This window comes from Saimiri boliviensis, chromosome 10, assembly GCF_048565385.1.
Source record: "Saimiri boliviensis isolate mSaiBol1 chromosome 10, mSaiBol1.pri, whole genome shotgun sequence".
NCBI classification, from domain to species: domain Eukaryota; kingdom Metazoa; phylum Chordata; class Mammalia; order Primates; family Cebidae; genus Saimiri; species Saimiri boliviensis.
This window is the reverse complement of record NC_133458.1, coordinates 50,197,454-50,214,968: the sequence shown is the minus strand read 5'-3', so window position 1 is coordinate 50,214,968 and position 17,515 is coordinate 50,197,454. Positions and strand designations below refer to the sequence as shown.

Sequence of the window (17,515 nt, the reverse complement as noted above, 5' to 3'; positions counted from 1 at the left end):
AGGTTTAATTGACTTACAGTTCTGCATGGCTGAAGAGCCTTCAGGAAACTTCACAGTGGAAGGGGAAACACCCACCTTCCTCATAAGGTAGCAGGCGCGAGAAGGAAAGCGCAGGGAAACTGCCACTTTCAGAAGCATCAGATCTCGTGAGAACTCCCTCGCTATCACGAGAACAGCATGGGGGAAACCGCTCCCATGATCCAATCACCTCCCATCTGGCTCCTCCCTCCACACCTAGGGATTACAGTTTGGATTACAATTCAAGAAGAGATTTGGGTAGGGACGCAGCCAAACCGTATCACTCAGCATCTCTTGGCCACAAGCTCAGCATGTCTGTGAGACAGAAGCAGCCCAGGGAAAAGAGGAACACTGAGGATGTGGACGCCTGTGGAAACCGGGCTCCCTCAGCCTCTTTCTTCAGTTCCCTGTGGCTCCTCATCTCAGCACACATGCAGAGGGGAGCAGCCATTCCTCCTGGGGCTGAGGACCCAGCTCACATGGAACAGCTCTGGCCCACATGTTCTGAACCCCTGGGTTTTTATTATAAATCCCCAGTCCTGCCTTGCCTCCCTCGGGAAGCTACAGAGAAGCTCCTGCCCTAGACCAGGCCTCGGCATTTCTCAAACCTGAGCAGTGGCCCAGGCTGCTAAGCACTCTCCCTGAGGAGAGAGGGTGGGGCAGTGAGGGGAAGGCCCGGCCATCAGCCCACTGCTTATCTGCCTCAGGCCTGCGGCCTCCAGGGGGCCCTGGGATGATCCTTCAAACACAGTCCTCAGCCCTGAGGCCGAGCAGTCATCTTGGGGCCGAGAGTCATTTATTATTTCTTGCCATGTCAGATAGCCTTGAAGTGTCGACGCATTGCCAGGCAGCCAAGGCTGTTTCAAGGGTGGCCGAGTTGAGCTACTTATCAAGGATGAGCGCTTCGATCCTGGGTGGACATGTTTCCTCCGGCATCTTCCGGCCTCCTAGCTACCGCTTTCCCCGTTTTTTGTTTATTGTAAGCTGGAGAGATGCTTTGGCTCTAACCAGAGAAATAAGCACTTCCACTCACAGAGAGCCCCCACAGAATAAAAGTGGGAAGAACGAGCTCTCAGGCAAGCTGCCGGCTGGCCACCAGACATGTGATGCTGGCAGGTGACACGGTCTCTTTGTCCTTAATTTCCTCTTACGCTAACTGAAAATAATAATAGTACTTATTTCCTAGGGTTGTTGTGGGTATTAAATGGGTTAATATTTGTAAAGCACTTAGAACAGAACCTGGAACTTACTAGATGCTGCATTTGTTAAGATACATGCTGATATACGTGCATATGGATGCAAGAGGGAAACCATGGACTTTTGTGCCTCCAAAGACCTGGGTTTCAAGTCCTGGTTCTTTTTCACTGTCTGGGTCACTTTGGATCAATTACCTGCCCTGTTCAAGCCTGTTTTTTTTTTTTTTTTTACCTGTAAAACAGAACCAAAATACCTACCTACAGTTATTTGAGAATGAAAGCAGGTATGTATGAAAACACAGAATCAGGCACATACGTGGTACTTAATAAATAGTATTTCTTCTCTATTCCCTAGTAGGCCTCCCAGGAGTCTCGCAAAGGCATAAGCGCATTTCTTCCCTCAGATTGCTGCTGCTTTCTTGCCTACAACGCTCTGTTGTGCTCTCTTCCCCTCGCCATCCTCTGTTCTGTTACCTCAGGAAACTTCTAGTGCTTTCTCTAAGATTCTGAGGATCTTAGAAATTCTTGGAAATGTTTAATTACAGCAGTTTTGAATTTCTAAAGAGTCAAAGGAGACCACAGGTCAGCCGGCCTTTTCCCAGTACTGTCCCCACTTGAGGAGGTTAGGACTTTATCGTGCCTGTGGGTGGGTGTGTGAATGTGGGTAGGTGTTGGCAAGGGGGTGGCCCTCTCAGACAGGCGTGGGCTGTGCTGTGCTCTGTCCACTTGGGACATCTGATTCTAATGAAAGATGTCTAGTGCCAGTCCCTCTCTCAGTACAGTTGGATGGGACCATCTTGCTTTGGGCTTATAAAACAACGAAAGGGATGAAGCAAAAAGAACTGCTGTTTCTGTGATACGTGCCCCAACTCATCATGTCCTCTTCTTCTTATCCTCCAATCACCTTTAGTCACCAGATGCCTAATATTCATCAACCTCATCTAACCTGTCTCCTTGCTGTATCATCCTGGGCAATTTACTAAATGTATTAGTCTGTTTTCATACTGCCATAAAGAAATGCCTGAGACTGGGTAATTTATAAAGGAAAGAGGTTCAATGGACTTACAGTTATGCATGGCTAGAGAGGTCTCAGGAAACTTACAATCGTGGTAGAAAGGGAAGCAGTCACCTTCCTCACAAGGTGGCAGGAGAGAGAATGAAAGCTCAGGAAAAACTGCCACTTTCAAAAGCATCAGATCTTGTGAGAATGCCCTCACTATCATGAGAACAGCATGGGGAAAACCACACCCACGATCCATTGCGTCTTCAGTGGAGACAGATGGTGTTGGAGGTTAAGAGTCCCACATGTGGTGAACATCAGAATCTTCTGGTGCTTGTAAGAAAGTCAACGTGAGTTACCATTCTAGACCTATGTTCGGGCAGGAGCTCACGCAGCTGGGATTTGAGAACTGGAGCCTCCATTCTAACACCAGCTCTGCACCTAAGTATGGTCTTGAACAACTCTCTGACTTACGGTTTCTCCACCTGTGAAGAGGAGATAATGATACCTGCCCTCCCAACTCCCTGTATCATTGCGAGGGTGAAATGAGGACAGGTGCAGCACCGATCATGAGTACAGGACACTTTCAGCTCCCTCAGCTATCTGTATAATCCCCAGCTTGGCACCTAGGCAGCTGCATTTTAGGGTCGTTTGTGGCCTTGGGGACAGAGAACTAATAAACAGAATTTTCCAACAATGTATTCAAATAAAGTCATCAGATCTCATGAGCATGGTCTTGGACAACTCTCGGAAAATCACGGTGGAGTGATGACTTCAGGTAGCTCTCTAACCATGAAGAACCATATATAGATTTTTCTGGTTTGGTACAGTAATACATTTAGAAAACAAAATAGAATCTCCATCTAAATAACTGAATTTCATTTTTGCTCAGGTCTTAATTAGGCATAGAGTTTGTCCTCTTGGGAATTAAGCCCAGAAGAGACAGGGGTTCCAAATCAAGCAAAACCATTCATTTGACTAGGCTTTCTATTAAAACACCTCTTGTCTTTTCTTCCTTCCTTCCAGTCTTTATTTCTTGACTGTGGTTGTCTTCTTTTTTTAAAAAAGTTATCCCTTTTGGATGGAGGAAGATTTACCAAGCAAATAAAGAGAGAGAGAGGAAAAAAAGCAAGGGTTGCAATCCTAGTCTCTTAGAAAAAAGAAATACCATTTGACCCAGCAATCCCATTACTGAATATATACCCAAAGGATAATAAATCATTCTATTATAAAGACACATGCACACATACGTTTATTGCAGCCCTGTTCACAATAGCAAAGACTTGGAACCAACCCAAAGGCCCATCAAGGATACACTGGATAAAGAAAATGTGGCACATACACACCATGGAATACTATGCAGTCGTAAAAAAGGAGGCATTCATGTCCTTTGCAGGGACATGGATGAAACTGGAAACCATGATTCTCAGCAAACTGACATAAGAACAGAAAACCAAACACTGCATGTTCTCACTCATAAGTGGGTGCTGAACAATGAGAACACATAGACACAGGGAGGGGAGCATCACGCACCAGGGCCTGGGGGGTGGGGGGCTAGGGAGGAATAGCAGGGGGTGAGGGAATTGGGGAGGGATAGCATTAGGAGAAATACCTTATGTAGATGACGGGGCAATGGATGCACCAAACCACCACCATGGCATGTGCGTACCTATGTAACAAACCTACACGATCTGCACGTGTACTCCAGAACTTAGTATAATAAATTTTTTTAAAAAAGCATAATCCACAAGAGAAAACAATAAATTTGACTTCATCAAAATTTTAAAAAATTATCCCTTTTATATTGAGGCTTTCTATAAATCTTCTGCAAATGCTTTTTGGGAGTAAATTGGATTTAAGGCATGTGTAACAACCTGTGTCTCTCAGATTCCTCTGCCTGGAGTGAAACAGAATCTTAGTGAGAGACACAAAACAGCATTCTCTGGATTTACCGAAATCCGTTCTGCAGCCACACCCTCATATCAAACTCATCCCCTGAAGTCTGGGATTCTCCAAGGATTATCTTACCAATATTGAGCACGACTGCCCACTGCTAGGTGTGGCACCTGCTACCTTCTTCCTCACCGGCCTCTGCTTACGGGTCTGAGGTCTCCATTGCTGCTGACAACCAAGGCAACCTTACAGAGCAGCACGTCTATGCTGGTGGCCGGTGGAGGTGGCCGTCACCACCCATGCCACAGCTGCATCTGCACAGGATCAAGGACACTGACATCAGCCTGGCTTCTGGGGCTGGCTGGTGCTACTGTTGCCTGCTGCTTCCTGTAACCTAGCGATGCTTTTGTAAAGAGCTATTTTTGTTTATACTTTTAAAAAAATTCCTATGCCCTCACCTCAGGATCCAAGCTTCCAGGCACAAGTCCCTGGGAGCTTGACCAGAAGACAGAGTGACAGGCACTGTGCTGTTCCTCATACCCCACCAGACCACCACAGTCTCCATTCCAGTCCAGGTCCAGTGCAGCGGAACCTCGTAAGTGCTTCCATCTATGGAGAGAGTCTTTCCTAGGAGGCTCCATCACTCACATATGCAGACCCACAGGTAGGTTGAGCCACACATCATCCTGGCATTCACAGACCACAGAAATAAATAAATAAATCCTAATCAGGGAGAGGAAGAGAGTGCAGCTCTCTTAAGCTCAGGTTCCAAGTACAAAATAATGAATGGATAATTGGATAAACTACTGAATAAAAGGGGGAGAAAGAAATGGAATGAAAAGAAAAAGGAAAGGAAGGTAGATAAGTAAAAAGAAGAAAATAAAAGATTCTGGAAAGTAGATCCTAACCCAAGTTCCAATCTCTCTCTCTCTCTCTTTCTCTTTCTCTCTCTCTTTCTCTCTCTCTCTCTCTCTCTCTCCCTCTCTCTCCCTCCCACCCCCCCCCCCCGCAATCATGGTGGGATGGGGAGGGCAGAGGAATATGTTAGGAGAGACTCCTCCGCTTCAGTACAAGTACCAATAACTAGGTGTAGAAAGAAAGTACGCAAATTAGAGGGCTGGTGTTCTAAAATGAGTAAGGGCCTATTTGCTCACTCTCGGCTCTTAGGAAACTAGAGAACTCATGGGGAAGGCAGGCAAAAAGAAGCAAGATTTCACCAGAACACTGGCCCCTTGTCAATTTATCACTCTGGTGAAAGAGTGTGATACTGGGGATTTCCCCAGAATGTCAACCTGCAATGTTCATTTTATATATGCTGCTTGGAAGCTGTGTAACTTCCTGTAATAAGGATTTCAGGTATTCAAGCAATAAATTTGAGATGCCAGAGCCTCTTTTAACGCTGTCCTGTAGCTCAGCAACTCCACATTAGCACAGCTCCACACATCCAAAGCCTAGAAAGGGGTGGAAGATGAATACAAATGGACAGATCCCTCATGTTTGCCCTTGGCGGTGAGTTGAGTCATCTCCTTGCAGCTGAGTATGGAAAGGAGTGGGGAACAAGCTTACAGGATCTTTCTCCCCTTTGACCCTTGCTACGCATTGGCCAGGAGGTAAGGCTTTCATACCTGCAGATGGGTCAAGTATCTGGAAACACGTGGGCTGCCAGCACAGCCATTCCACGTCAGCATCAGAGTACAAAGCAAGTGTGAACGTTTCCCGAGTGAGAGTGTGAGCCTGCCGGGCTAGGTGCATCTTCCTACCCGTCTGGCCCAGGTCTGACTGCAGGAAGGGAAAAGGTCATCTGTAGGACCCGCCACACCTCTCCTCCTTCTGCCCTTTCCTTGTTCTAGCTTAGCAACAGCTCTCATTGCTGTGTGCCTTGCACGGCTCCTTCCTCTTTCTTTAGAAGGAGGTAGGAGGGTCTAGCTGAGGATAAACACAATGATCAAGTCTTAGATTGCATTTGATAGCTATTTGATGAATGACTAAATAATAGATGCATAAAGAAGGAACGAAAAAATGAGCCGACAACTGGGTGTAAACAGGCAGACATGCCCATTTTACAAATAGACATTTCCCTACTTCTCCAGCATGATACAGTGGAGATCAATGGCTTTCACAGTATCTTGTTAAACCTGAAAGTTTAAGGAAAATATTCTCTTCTACGGAGTCCATGTTAAATTAAAGAAAACTAGAAAGCGCTATATATAGCCAGGGTAGGGGAAGGGGATGGTTGGGTAAGAAACTGAGAAACTTGAAGAAAGGGAGCAGTCCATTCTGGTGGAGAAGGGACACCTGCCTTACCTGCACCCAAACATTCCCAAGTGTCAATTCCCAGTTCCCAGTGAAGGCTGGAGGGGTGATGTCAATATCTGATACTGACCATCCACAGTGCCTCTCCTCAGAGTCTGCTGACTCCGAGCACCTTTCTCTCCCCCACTCTCCTCCCTCTTCCCTTCTAGCTTAACCTTTGGGTGAGACTGAGAAGCCAATCTGGCTTCCATTTTTCAGAGGAATCAAGGCCACTTGAGTTTCAGAACCCAGAGGGCCCCTTAATATAGCACCTTCCTGAGAACTAGAAACAGGTGTCTCTATGGTAGTCACGGCTTGCATAGGGAAGTGAATGAAGATGTTGCTTTGTATAAATTAGAAAAATATTCAACATCAGTCCTGGTCCTGGTAGGGAACAGATGACACAAAGTGGATAATGAAGGAAAGTGTGAGGGGAAGGTACCATTTACAAAGACGTAGGTGGGATTTAGGCAAACCTGCAAGGAACTATATGCTACGGTACCCTGGGGCTAGCAACAGTTGGGAGCCCTGAGGGGCAAGGAGAGAGAGAGAGAGCCCTGTACTCAGGCGAAGCAGGAACTGTAGCTGTGGAAGCTGTGACCTTCAGAAAGGGAGAGAGACAATCAATAGCCCTCAGTAAGGAAGGGAGCTGAGAGAAAGAAACACTCTTCCCCTTGCTCTCCTGCTGGCACCTCCCACGGTGGAACTGAGCCAGGTGCAGGAGGGGGCAGTGTCATCCATGTGGGCCAGCCACCCAGGGCACAGAGGCGGGTGGGAAGTGGGTGCAGAGAGGCGATAGGAAGCATCCTCACGGGCGTGCCTTTCCCAGGCAGACACAGCCCTGGCCACACACTCCGAGGGAGCCTCGCACAGGCTGCAGGTCAACCTTACTCTCTCCCAGACCAGATGCCCTTTTGCAGGGAAACACCCACACAATCATATGTGCCAGTCGCACATCATATGTGGGAAAATATTACAAAAGGATCCCATGTCCCCAAATCAAGAAACGTAAAACATGGCAAGCAGATGTCTCTACCCACTATGTTTCTATTCTTCCAATTTGGCCTCGCTTTCTCCATGAGCCTTTCTTCTCTTCAGCAAATGGCACAACCTTCCACCTGGTCACCTGAGGCAGAAACCTGCTGTGGAAGATGAAGGAGGAAAAGCTTTGACCATCTCCTCCATCTTCCACATCCAAATGAATGGTCGCCAGCATGTTGGGTCCCCGCTGGAAGCCCATCACCACCTGTTTATCCCTACCACACTGCCACGGGCCTTTACCCATCTTCCCGGACTCCACACTATGGTCATTTCCAAGCTGAGCTCCAGTGTCTGCATATATCCAGCCCCACTCGGTCTTCCACTCTCTCATACCCCATGGCCGGAGGTATCCTTCTAGATAAAGAACACTGATATCATCTCATCCCTCCACTGCTTAACATCCTTCTGTGGCTTGCCTTTTCCCATAGGCAAGTTCAAATGCATGTGTCCAAATGGAAGGCTCTTTATGGTGCTGTCCCATCAGGTCCCGCAGCTGCAGCCCCCTCTCCGCCGCATCCCTGCAGCCTCACTCCCCCTTGCTCCCTAACCTTCTTGCGATTCCTCCAAAGCAGCAGGCCTCCTCCCACCTCTAGACCAATGCCCAGGCTGTTCTCTCACCTGGAATACCTCCACCCCTTCCCTCCATCCAACTAATGGCTACTTATCCATTGGGCTTTTGGTAAAGCAGCTGCTGCTGTTGTTGTTTTGAAAACCGTGTTGGCCCTCTTTCTCTTCCCCTGCAAGCAGATCCAGGCACCTTTCATTTGCATCCACTGTCTACACTCTGCAAGCACTCTTGTGCGCCTCTCTTGAGGCAGCTGTGCTCTCACTGTTAATCTCCCTGGTTGTCACCCTTGCCATTCCTGTAGCCCCATGGCCTAGCCCGTGCCTGGCTCTGCCTATCACAGGATCTGTAAGGGCTTACCGAAATGAAGTAATTCGTAATGAAATGAACGCTTCCTAGGCTGGTGCTGTCTGACTTCAATCCAGCTAATCTGATCTGGTGGCTGTTGACTCTGTCAGCCCGCTAGGCCTGTTTGATTCTTTATGACAGAATGTCATTTGCCTTGCTCTACTTTCATCACAGTTTATCTGCTTTTAAGGCAAGAGAACCCCATTTTCTGATTTCTAAAGATTTCCCACCCAACTACTGTTTAAATATTTTGTCAAACAATGGAAAAAGCCAAAGGCGATTAGGCCCATGAATGAGGTTACATTGCAAAGGCAAATAAACCTTCTCCTTCCTGGCTCTCTCCTTTCGAGGGCATGGCCTCAATGGATTCTTCATTAAAAATGTCTCTTCTGCCGCTATTTACCTCTTTCGAATCTACCTGAATACGGACGAGACCAGGAACATGTGAAATATATTTGGTAAATCTTACCTTGGTGGGAACCTCGGGTAAAGAGCTTGGGATATCTCTGTATTTGCTCCTTCACTGTTCTTACTTAGTTACTCACATAACTCACATGTATTTTTTGTTTAATAGCGCGTCAGGTACTTTCCTAGTTGTATAAACCAAAGGTCACTTGAACGCGATAAAGATTAGCATTTGCCGTTTGTAGGAACACTTCCACATAAAGCATCTCATGTAATTCTCAAATGCCTTTGAGGCAGATATTATTGTCTCTGTTGTGTAGATGTGGGTTTCAGACACCTCAGCTTTGAACCCTCTCATCTCGCCTCTTACTCCAGTCACGCCTCATCGACTTGTTCCACGTAGGACTGCCGACCTTCACACAGGAGCAGCTGGACACTGGGTGGACCTGGTCCACACTCCTGCTTCTTGCCTGGAGGTGTCCCTGATACTTCATATAGGGGCTTGATGCATCCACTGGTCACTCATATCTTGCACAAATTAGAAATGGAGGGCGGTCGTGCCCACTTGGGCTCCCTTAATCAGTGGAGGATGGGCCAGTCTATCAATGTTTCCCTCTGTCATCTGAGACCCATTTCACATGTCTCCTTCCAAGGCCCATGGCCCCTCTGTCTGCAGTGGTTGCCAGCTCCATGGTGCATCCCTGCGCTGCCTCCTCCTCCTTACCCGTTCCACTTCCCACCCCTCACTCCCACTCCTTGGGATCTCTTTCCAAATAAATTACTTGCATACAAGTCTTAACACCTCAGGCTCTACTTCCAGATTAAATATTTGCCAAATATCCCCGGGTTTAAGTGGAACACTGGCATCCATTTTAAGGCTTTTCTGACTCCAAATTCCACATGCATTTCTCTTTATCCTCCTTGCATCGAGAGAACTAATAGTCTGTGTCCACAGAAGTTTAGATATATAAACGACTACAAAAGAGAGGTGTCAAGTCAAAACTAGAAGCTATAACTTTGGAGCACAGAGAAAAGTATCGATTCAGTTGGGATGGGTATGTGGGCTGGTCAGAAAACGTTCCACAGAGTAGGTAACCAGGAGGCCTCTCTGAATCATAGTCTGCAGTCAGTGCCATCTGTTATTTTTCCTGAGTCATTTTCTTTTTAGCACTTATGACAATATGTAAGCAAATATTTCTGTTTGTTTATTGTCTGTCTCTCCCATGAGGGCAGGGAGCTACAATATCCACAGCACCTAGCACAGCACTAAGGACGTAAGTGGCAATTCATAAATCACCAAGTCAAAAAATGAATGGTAATTCATAAATGAGAAAATTTGTTGCTGAGTGATAAATGAATGAATAAATGAAAGGCATTACAGGTAAAGTAAACAGCATAAACAAAGTCATCAAAGAATATGAAAACACAGTATGTTCAGAGAATGTCAGGAGTTGGTTATTTTGGTTTTCTTTTGGTTATTTGTTTAGAAGGGTGAGGAGGCAGGGAGTAGCTGTGGAAAATGCATCTTACAGTAATACTGAGGTCACAGAAGTATCCTAGCCACATTCTTTGTATTTGGCTTCTGTGTGGTAACTGGTTATGTAACGTGGGTTCTCAAGTATCTGCCGTTGCTTGTATTAAGTGTGCTTTCTTCTCCACTAGAGAGTTGGGATGGGTGTTGGCAAGGCCTCACCTAGTTAACAGGTGTGGGCGCTTGAATTCCAGGTTTGTCTTGATGCGACCTAAGCTTGGATTATGAGCTGCTATTGTCACCTGTTGCATCTTGTGAGGTTGAATATTGGCAGATCCTGTCCTGAGTCTCATGCTGGCCATACTTCCAATTCTGCCAACCTCCAAGTATCTGTTTAGGAGTCTTGTTGCCTTTCACTCTCTGCTTTGCCTTTCTCATCTGAACTCTTACATCATTTAACATCAGCCTTCAGATCCCTCGTAACAATACAAGCCAGTATGGGATACTTTTTTATTCATTTGATCATGCATATATTAATGGTAGACTGTGGGCCAGGTGCTATGCCAGGCACAACTCTCTCTTGGTTGACTCGTGATTCTATGAACTCCATACTGTTCAAATGCTTAGCTCATTGGCTGATGATTGACCAACTCATCGTTGCATTCTCTCAGCCATGGTTTGCTGAAGTAGGCTCATCAAGGTTCAATTCCATTCCTGTGGACTACACGTGCTTAAGAACCCTGATACAAATCTATTAGACAAGGGAAGAACTAGTCCCCTGCTGTCCTGCTTTTAGCACAACTTAAAAAATCAAGATATGGCAGCTCTCCAGCAAGCTTCAGACAGTTTCTCTTTGCATTTGCAAAAGCCCAGTTCTAAGTGCATAGCCACCTGCTCCTTCCTGGCTCCTCGAGAAATAAGTTTATACACTTGGTGTGCTGACATTTCAGGAACCAACAAAACTCACTTTAACATGTTATTTTTAGTGTCTCTGCATTTATATTTAGAAGGAAGGATCTGACATGTCTGCAGGAACACCATTCCTGCAATGTTTACTGGATCATGGGGGAGGGAGCAGGAGGGGGGAAAATGAGCCATGTGTGTCACTCCTTATTTACTTCCTGGAACTGGTGACACTCACTGCACAGGTGCAGGTACCACAAAATGCAAGGAGAGAGTGAGAGTCAGGGTTGGCCTTCAGCTGCTCAGACCTGGCCGTCCACCAAGGCCTCCTAGTTGGCACATGTCTGCTCCCTGACTTAAGGGTTCCTAAGAGAAAGGGCAAGTAGAAAATCACAAGGACCAAGATGCTCACTGAAAACTCAAGTACAATTACTACCACCCTAAAACCTGACACATTTTTTCTTATTTTTTTCAGTTTCTACAAAACATGTAGATAAATATTTTGTGTCTACATGCACTTGAAATTTTTTTAAACAAGCAGTACATGTATGTAGCATAAAATGCAAAGGGAAGCCGGGCATGTTGGCTCACGCCTGTAATCCCAGCACTTCAGGAGGATGAGGAGGGTGGATCACCTGAGGTCAGGAGTGTGAGACCAGCCTGACCAACATGGTGAAACCCCATCTCTACTAAAAATACAAATTTAGCCAGGTGTGGTGGCACATGCCTATAATCTCAGCTACTTGGGAGGCTGAGGCAGGAGAATCGCCTGAACCCAGGAGGCGGAGGTTGCAGTGAGCCAAGATCATGCCATTGAACTCTGGGTGACAGAGTAAGACTCCGTCTCAAAAATTATTTTTAAAAAAAATTACAAAGGGAAGAATTTGTAGCATATAACAGAGGCAAAGGGCTAACCTTTCAATTACCGTTTGAGTAAATCTTATCCAAAATACTTGGAACCAGAAGTGTTTTGTATTTTGGATTTTTGAATATTTGCATATACATAATGAGATATCTTGGGAATGGGACCCAAGTCTAAATACAAAATTTATTTATGCTTTATATACTCTTTCTATGCATAGCCTAAAGGTAATTTTATATAATAATTTTAATAACTTTGTGCACCTGTGAATGAAGTCAGGTATGGAATTTTCTACTTGTGGGGTCATGTTGGCACTCAAAAAGTTTCCAAATTTTGGATTTTCAGAATAGGGGTGCTCAACTTATATTTAAAAACTCTTTAACAGGAGCTTAAAGTAGATCTACCATTCGATTCAGCAATTCCCCTACTGGGTATCTACCCAAAGGAAAGGAAGCCATTATATGAAAAAGACACCTGCACACTAATGTTTACAGCAGCACAATTCACAACTGTCAAGCAAATATCACATTTGCTTTATCCAATCATACCACATATATATACCATGGAATACTACTCAGCCATAAAAAAAAATGAAATAATGTCTTTTGCAGCAACTTGGATGGAGCTGGAGGCCATTATTCTACGAGAAGTAACACAGAAGTGGAAAACCAAAAACTGTATGTTCTCACTTATAAGTGGGAGTTAAGCTATGAGTATGCAAAGGCATACAGAGTGATATAATGGACTTTAGAAATTCAGAAGAGGAAGGGTGGAAAGGGGACTAGGGATAAAAAAACTACATATTAGGCAAAATATCTACTACTTGGGTAACAGAAATCTCAGAATTCAGCACTAGATAATTCATCCATGTAACAAAAACCACTTGTACCCCACTGATTATTGAAATAAAATTTTTTAAAACAACTCTTTAACGTTGAAGGACAAAGGAGGAAAACTTGATAAAGAAATAGGCCAAAGACATAAACAATTCAACAGATATAAATATATCTTTAAACATTACAAGATGTTCAAACTCTGTCATTATTAGATAAGTGTAATTTATAATACCACCTTTAAAAATATTACCTTTGTATGTTACCATTTCATAACTATTAAATTTGTGAAAATTTAAAAAGCATGAACAAAAGCATTTGGTGAGACTGTGGGGAAACATATTCTCATGCATCGGGGTGGCAAATAGGTAGAGCCACATGAAGGAGGAGATGGCAAGATTGAACAAAACTACATATGTGCTTACCTTTGACCCAGAAATCTCTCTTCTAGGGATCTATCCTGAATATACATTTCTAAGAGAAGAAAAATACATTTGCACAAGTATAGTCATCTCATCATTATTTTAAATTGTAAAATAGAGAAAACAACCTAGATGCCCATACATAGGAGATTAGTGGAATATGCTAAGAAAGATTCACACAGGGAGTACCAAGCAGCTGTATAAGTAAATACAGGAGATCTCAATGATCTGACATGGAGAGTTCCAGAATACATTGTTAAGTGGAAGAGACTGGTTATGCTAGTGTGCTACCATTTATGTAAGAAAGCAGAAGAGATAAGAGTGTGTATGTGTATTTGCTCAGGTATGCAAAAATCAATACAGGAAGAATAAGTTTGAAACTTATTTAGAGGGCAGTTGGGAGCAGAGTGGATAAAAATGAGAAACAGCGGCAAGACAGTGTAAGGGATAAAGGGATTCCACTCTGAGTGTGCTTTTCTGTCAAGTTCTGACTTTCAGAATCATGATAATGTTTCACATACTAAAAAGAAAAGTCTCAATAAATAAAAAAATAAAAATGAAAATACAGTACAAACATTGTAGAGGAAATCCCAAATAAAATACATTAACGAATAAACCTAATTGCATTACAAATGAATAAAATAACTGCAACAAAGAGGTGGGAAAGAAAAGAACTAATTTAAGTAACTCTGGAAAATGGTATTTGGTTGTATTTTAAAAAGCTAAACTACAAAAAAAAAACTGTATACAAACATTATATAGTCTGTAAGTTTGCTTTTCACAGAATCTGGATTAGCAATTCTGAAGCTATTTTCAGTATTCTAAGATTGAGCAAATAAATAAAATAGTGTGCATAATAAAAGCCAATTTTCTCACTGTCACAGAATGGAATAAGACTGGGGGAATATGAGAATAAACTATTGGGAGATTAGAAGTAGAGAGATCAACTTGAACTTGTGATCAATATGAACTCAAATTTCTCTCTCTCTCTCTCTCTCTTTCTCTCTCTCTCTCTCTCTGTGTGTGTGTGTGTGTGTGTGTGTGTGTGTGTGTGTGTGTTTATATACATCTATGTTCTTAGGCTTATGTGTGTTCTAAGGACTAGGAGTAATGACACTCCAGTATCAATTAGCACATTCAGTAACCATATATTGATTTCTAAACATCATTCTCCTATTAAAAAGAAATAATGATCCTTGGAGAAATAGCTGATTCCAGGTCTCAGTAGGGAAGATGAGCCTGTAATATCTGTGATGCTGGAAAACAAAGTAAGGAAATAGTCAGAATACGACAAGGACATGTCAAAAGGACACACTGGCCAAATTCAAGAGGCTCCCAATGGTCAATATGAGATAATTTGGGTAACAAAATAAATGTCAGTAGTAAGAGATTGTAACAAACAGAATAAAATATCCATGAATCCATACTGACATAAATAATTGAATAAGTAATTAAAATGGGGAGGATAATCTCTTTCTCACAGCTGATTTTTTTTTTTTTTTTTTTTTTTTTTGGAGCCAGAGTCTTACTCTGTCACCCAGGCTCGAGTGCAGTGCAGTGGCACAATCTTGGCTCATTACAACCTCTGCCTCCTGAGTTCAAGCAATTCTCCTGCCCCAGCCTCCTGACTAGCTAGGACTACAGGCAAGCATGACTGTGCCTGGCTAATTTTTGTACTTTTAGTACAGTCGAGTTTTCAGCATGGTGGCTGGCCTGGTCTTGAACTCCTGACCTCAAGTGATCTGCCTGCCTAGGCCTCCCAAAGGATTACAGGCATGAGCCGCCAGGCCTGGCCCTCACAGATGAATTCTAATTTATAAGTGTAGAAGGAAAGATGAAACTAGAAATTACTAGTTGACAAACACCACAGTATTAATTGTAGGCAAGAATCATCAATAGATCCTAAAATTACTGGGGTTAATATTCTGAGAAAAAATATTTGCATAATCTCAAAATATATCCCCACGAAAAAGAGAAGAGTAATAACTTCATAAGGGAGAAACCCACCTTAACAATATGATCAAAGATAAGATCATGAAGAACAAGACATATTAACATCACATGCCTCCTGGTAGATGCTCTAAGAAGACACAGTGCTGCCTTTGTGGTATTCTTGCCAAACACATATAAGCTGAATTTCATCAGAAAAAAAGATCAGACAAACCCAAACTGAATACATTCTATACCATAACTAAATAACACTCATGAAGGTCATGAACGAGAAAAACAGAGGAATTATCCTAGATGGGAGGATACTAAGGTGATATGAAAACTGGATTCTGGAACAGAAAAAGACATTAGCAGTACAAATGGAGAAATCTAAAGAAGGTCTGGAAATAGTTAATTGATTATATTAAGGTTAATTCCTTATAATGTGGATATAAAAGGTGTCAATGTTTGAAAAGAAAGCCATCAGAATTCTTTGAGTCTGGTGCAGTGGTGTGTACCTCTAGCGTCAGCTACTTGAGAGACTGAAGCAGAAGGACGGCTTGAGCCCAGGCATTAAAGTCCAGCTTGGGCAACACAGCAAGACCCTATCTTAAAATAATAATAATAATAAAAAATTCGATATGACATATTTCCTGTTTCCATAAGAAGGTCTTTGGAGTAAAAGCCTGTGAGGAAGGACACCCTTAAACGTGAATTCTATAATCTTGCAAATCTTGCACAGGGCAATCGCCTGTCCCGATTGCATGAACTGCTTGCTAGACCCAGTCACCATAGACTGTGGACACAACTTTTGCAGGCCCTGTTTGTATGTCAGCTGGCCGGACATCCCAGCTCCTGCTCAGTGCTCTGTATGCAAGACGGAGATACGGTGGAGACAACTTAAAACTAACGCTGCTTTGAAGAACATGGCTTCCAGTGTCAGAAAAGCCAGCCCCTGGCATTTCCTGAGCCCTGAGGAACCAAGTGTGGGATTCACAGGAAGACAAAGAAGGTGTTCTGTGAAGTGGACCAGAGCTTACTCTGTTTACTGTGCTCCAACTCTCAGGAGCACCGGGATCACAGACATAGACACTGTCCCGTGGACCGGGCTGCTGAGGAATGTGAGGAGAAGCTCCTAAAGAAAATGCAGTTTTTATCAGAAAAAGCTTGTGAAAATCACAGAAACCTGAACATGGAAACCACAAGAACCAGAGGCTGGAAGGATTATGTGAGCCCAAGGATAGAAGCAATCAGAGCTCAATATCAGAAGATGCCGGCGTTTCTCCATGAAGAAGGGCAACGTTATTTGGAGAGGCTGCAAAAAAACGGCGAGGACATTTTTCAGCCACTCAATGAAAGCAAAGCTAGAATGAAACATTCGAGGGAGACGTTAAGAGGAATGTATGAGGAGCTGAAGGAAATGGGCTATAAACCAGATGCGGAACTACTTCAGGCTTTTGGAGACATGTTATACAGGTGTGAGTTCCTGCTGCTGCAGGTGCCCAAGCCTGTGAATCCGGAACTCAGTACAGGGCCCATCGCTGGACTGGTGCACAAGCTCCGTGGATTCAGAGTTGATATTATTCTGCATCCTGAAAGAACCAATAGTCATACCTTCCTGCATGGAGATTTGAGAAGCATGAATGTTGGGTGTGACCCTCAAGATGATCCCCATATCACTGCAGCACCTGGATGTGTTCTTTCATGGGGTGCTCAGACTTTCACATGTGGAAAATATTACTGGGAGGTTCATGTGGGGGACTCTTGCAATTGGGCTTTTGGAGTCTGTAACAATTATTGGAAAGAGAAGAGACAGAATGACAAGATAGATGAAGAGAAGGGACTCTTTCTTCTTGGATGTGTTAAGGAGGATGTTCACTGCAGTCTCTTTACCACGTCCCTACTTATGGTACAATATGTTCCAAGACCTAGCAACCAAGTAGGAGTATTCCTGAATTGTGAAGATAGAACCGTGAGCTTTGTCGATGTTGATCAAAGTTCCCTTATACACACCATCACGAATTGCTCCTTCTCACCTCCTCTCAGGCCTATCCATTGCTGTAGTCACTTCTGAACAGAGACAAATCAGAAATGTGCCCACATGCTATAGGAACAACTTTATCTCAGGAAGCTCTATTTTCGTGCCTCATCAAAGAGGACAAATAAGTTACATTTAATGTCTTTAGTTGCCTTCTAATGTCAAAAAACTCAATATTGTTTCTGTTGAGTGAAAACACTAAAACAATTTACATTTGCTTTTATTCAGTCATTTTTGGAAAATCATTATCCATGGTGCATGACATAGAATATATATGTGTGTGTGTGTGTGTGTGTGTG

General features: G+C 43.7%; 1 pseudogene; it reads left to right on the top strand.

Annotated features, from left to right (window-relative positions):
* Positions 1 to 15,942: 15,942 nt before the first annotated feature.
* LOC101047624 (tripartite motif-containing protein 51 pseudogene) lies at positions 15,943 to 17,252 on the top strand (annotated as a pseudogene).
* Positions 17,253 to 17,515: the final 263 nt, after the last annotated feature.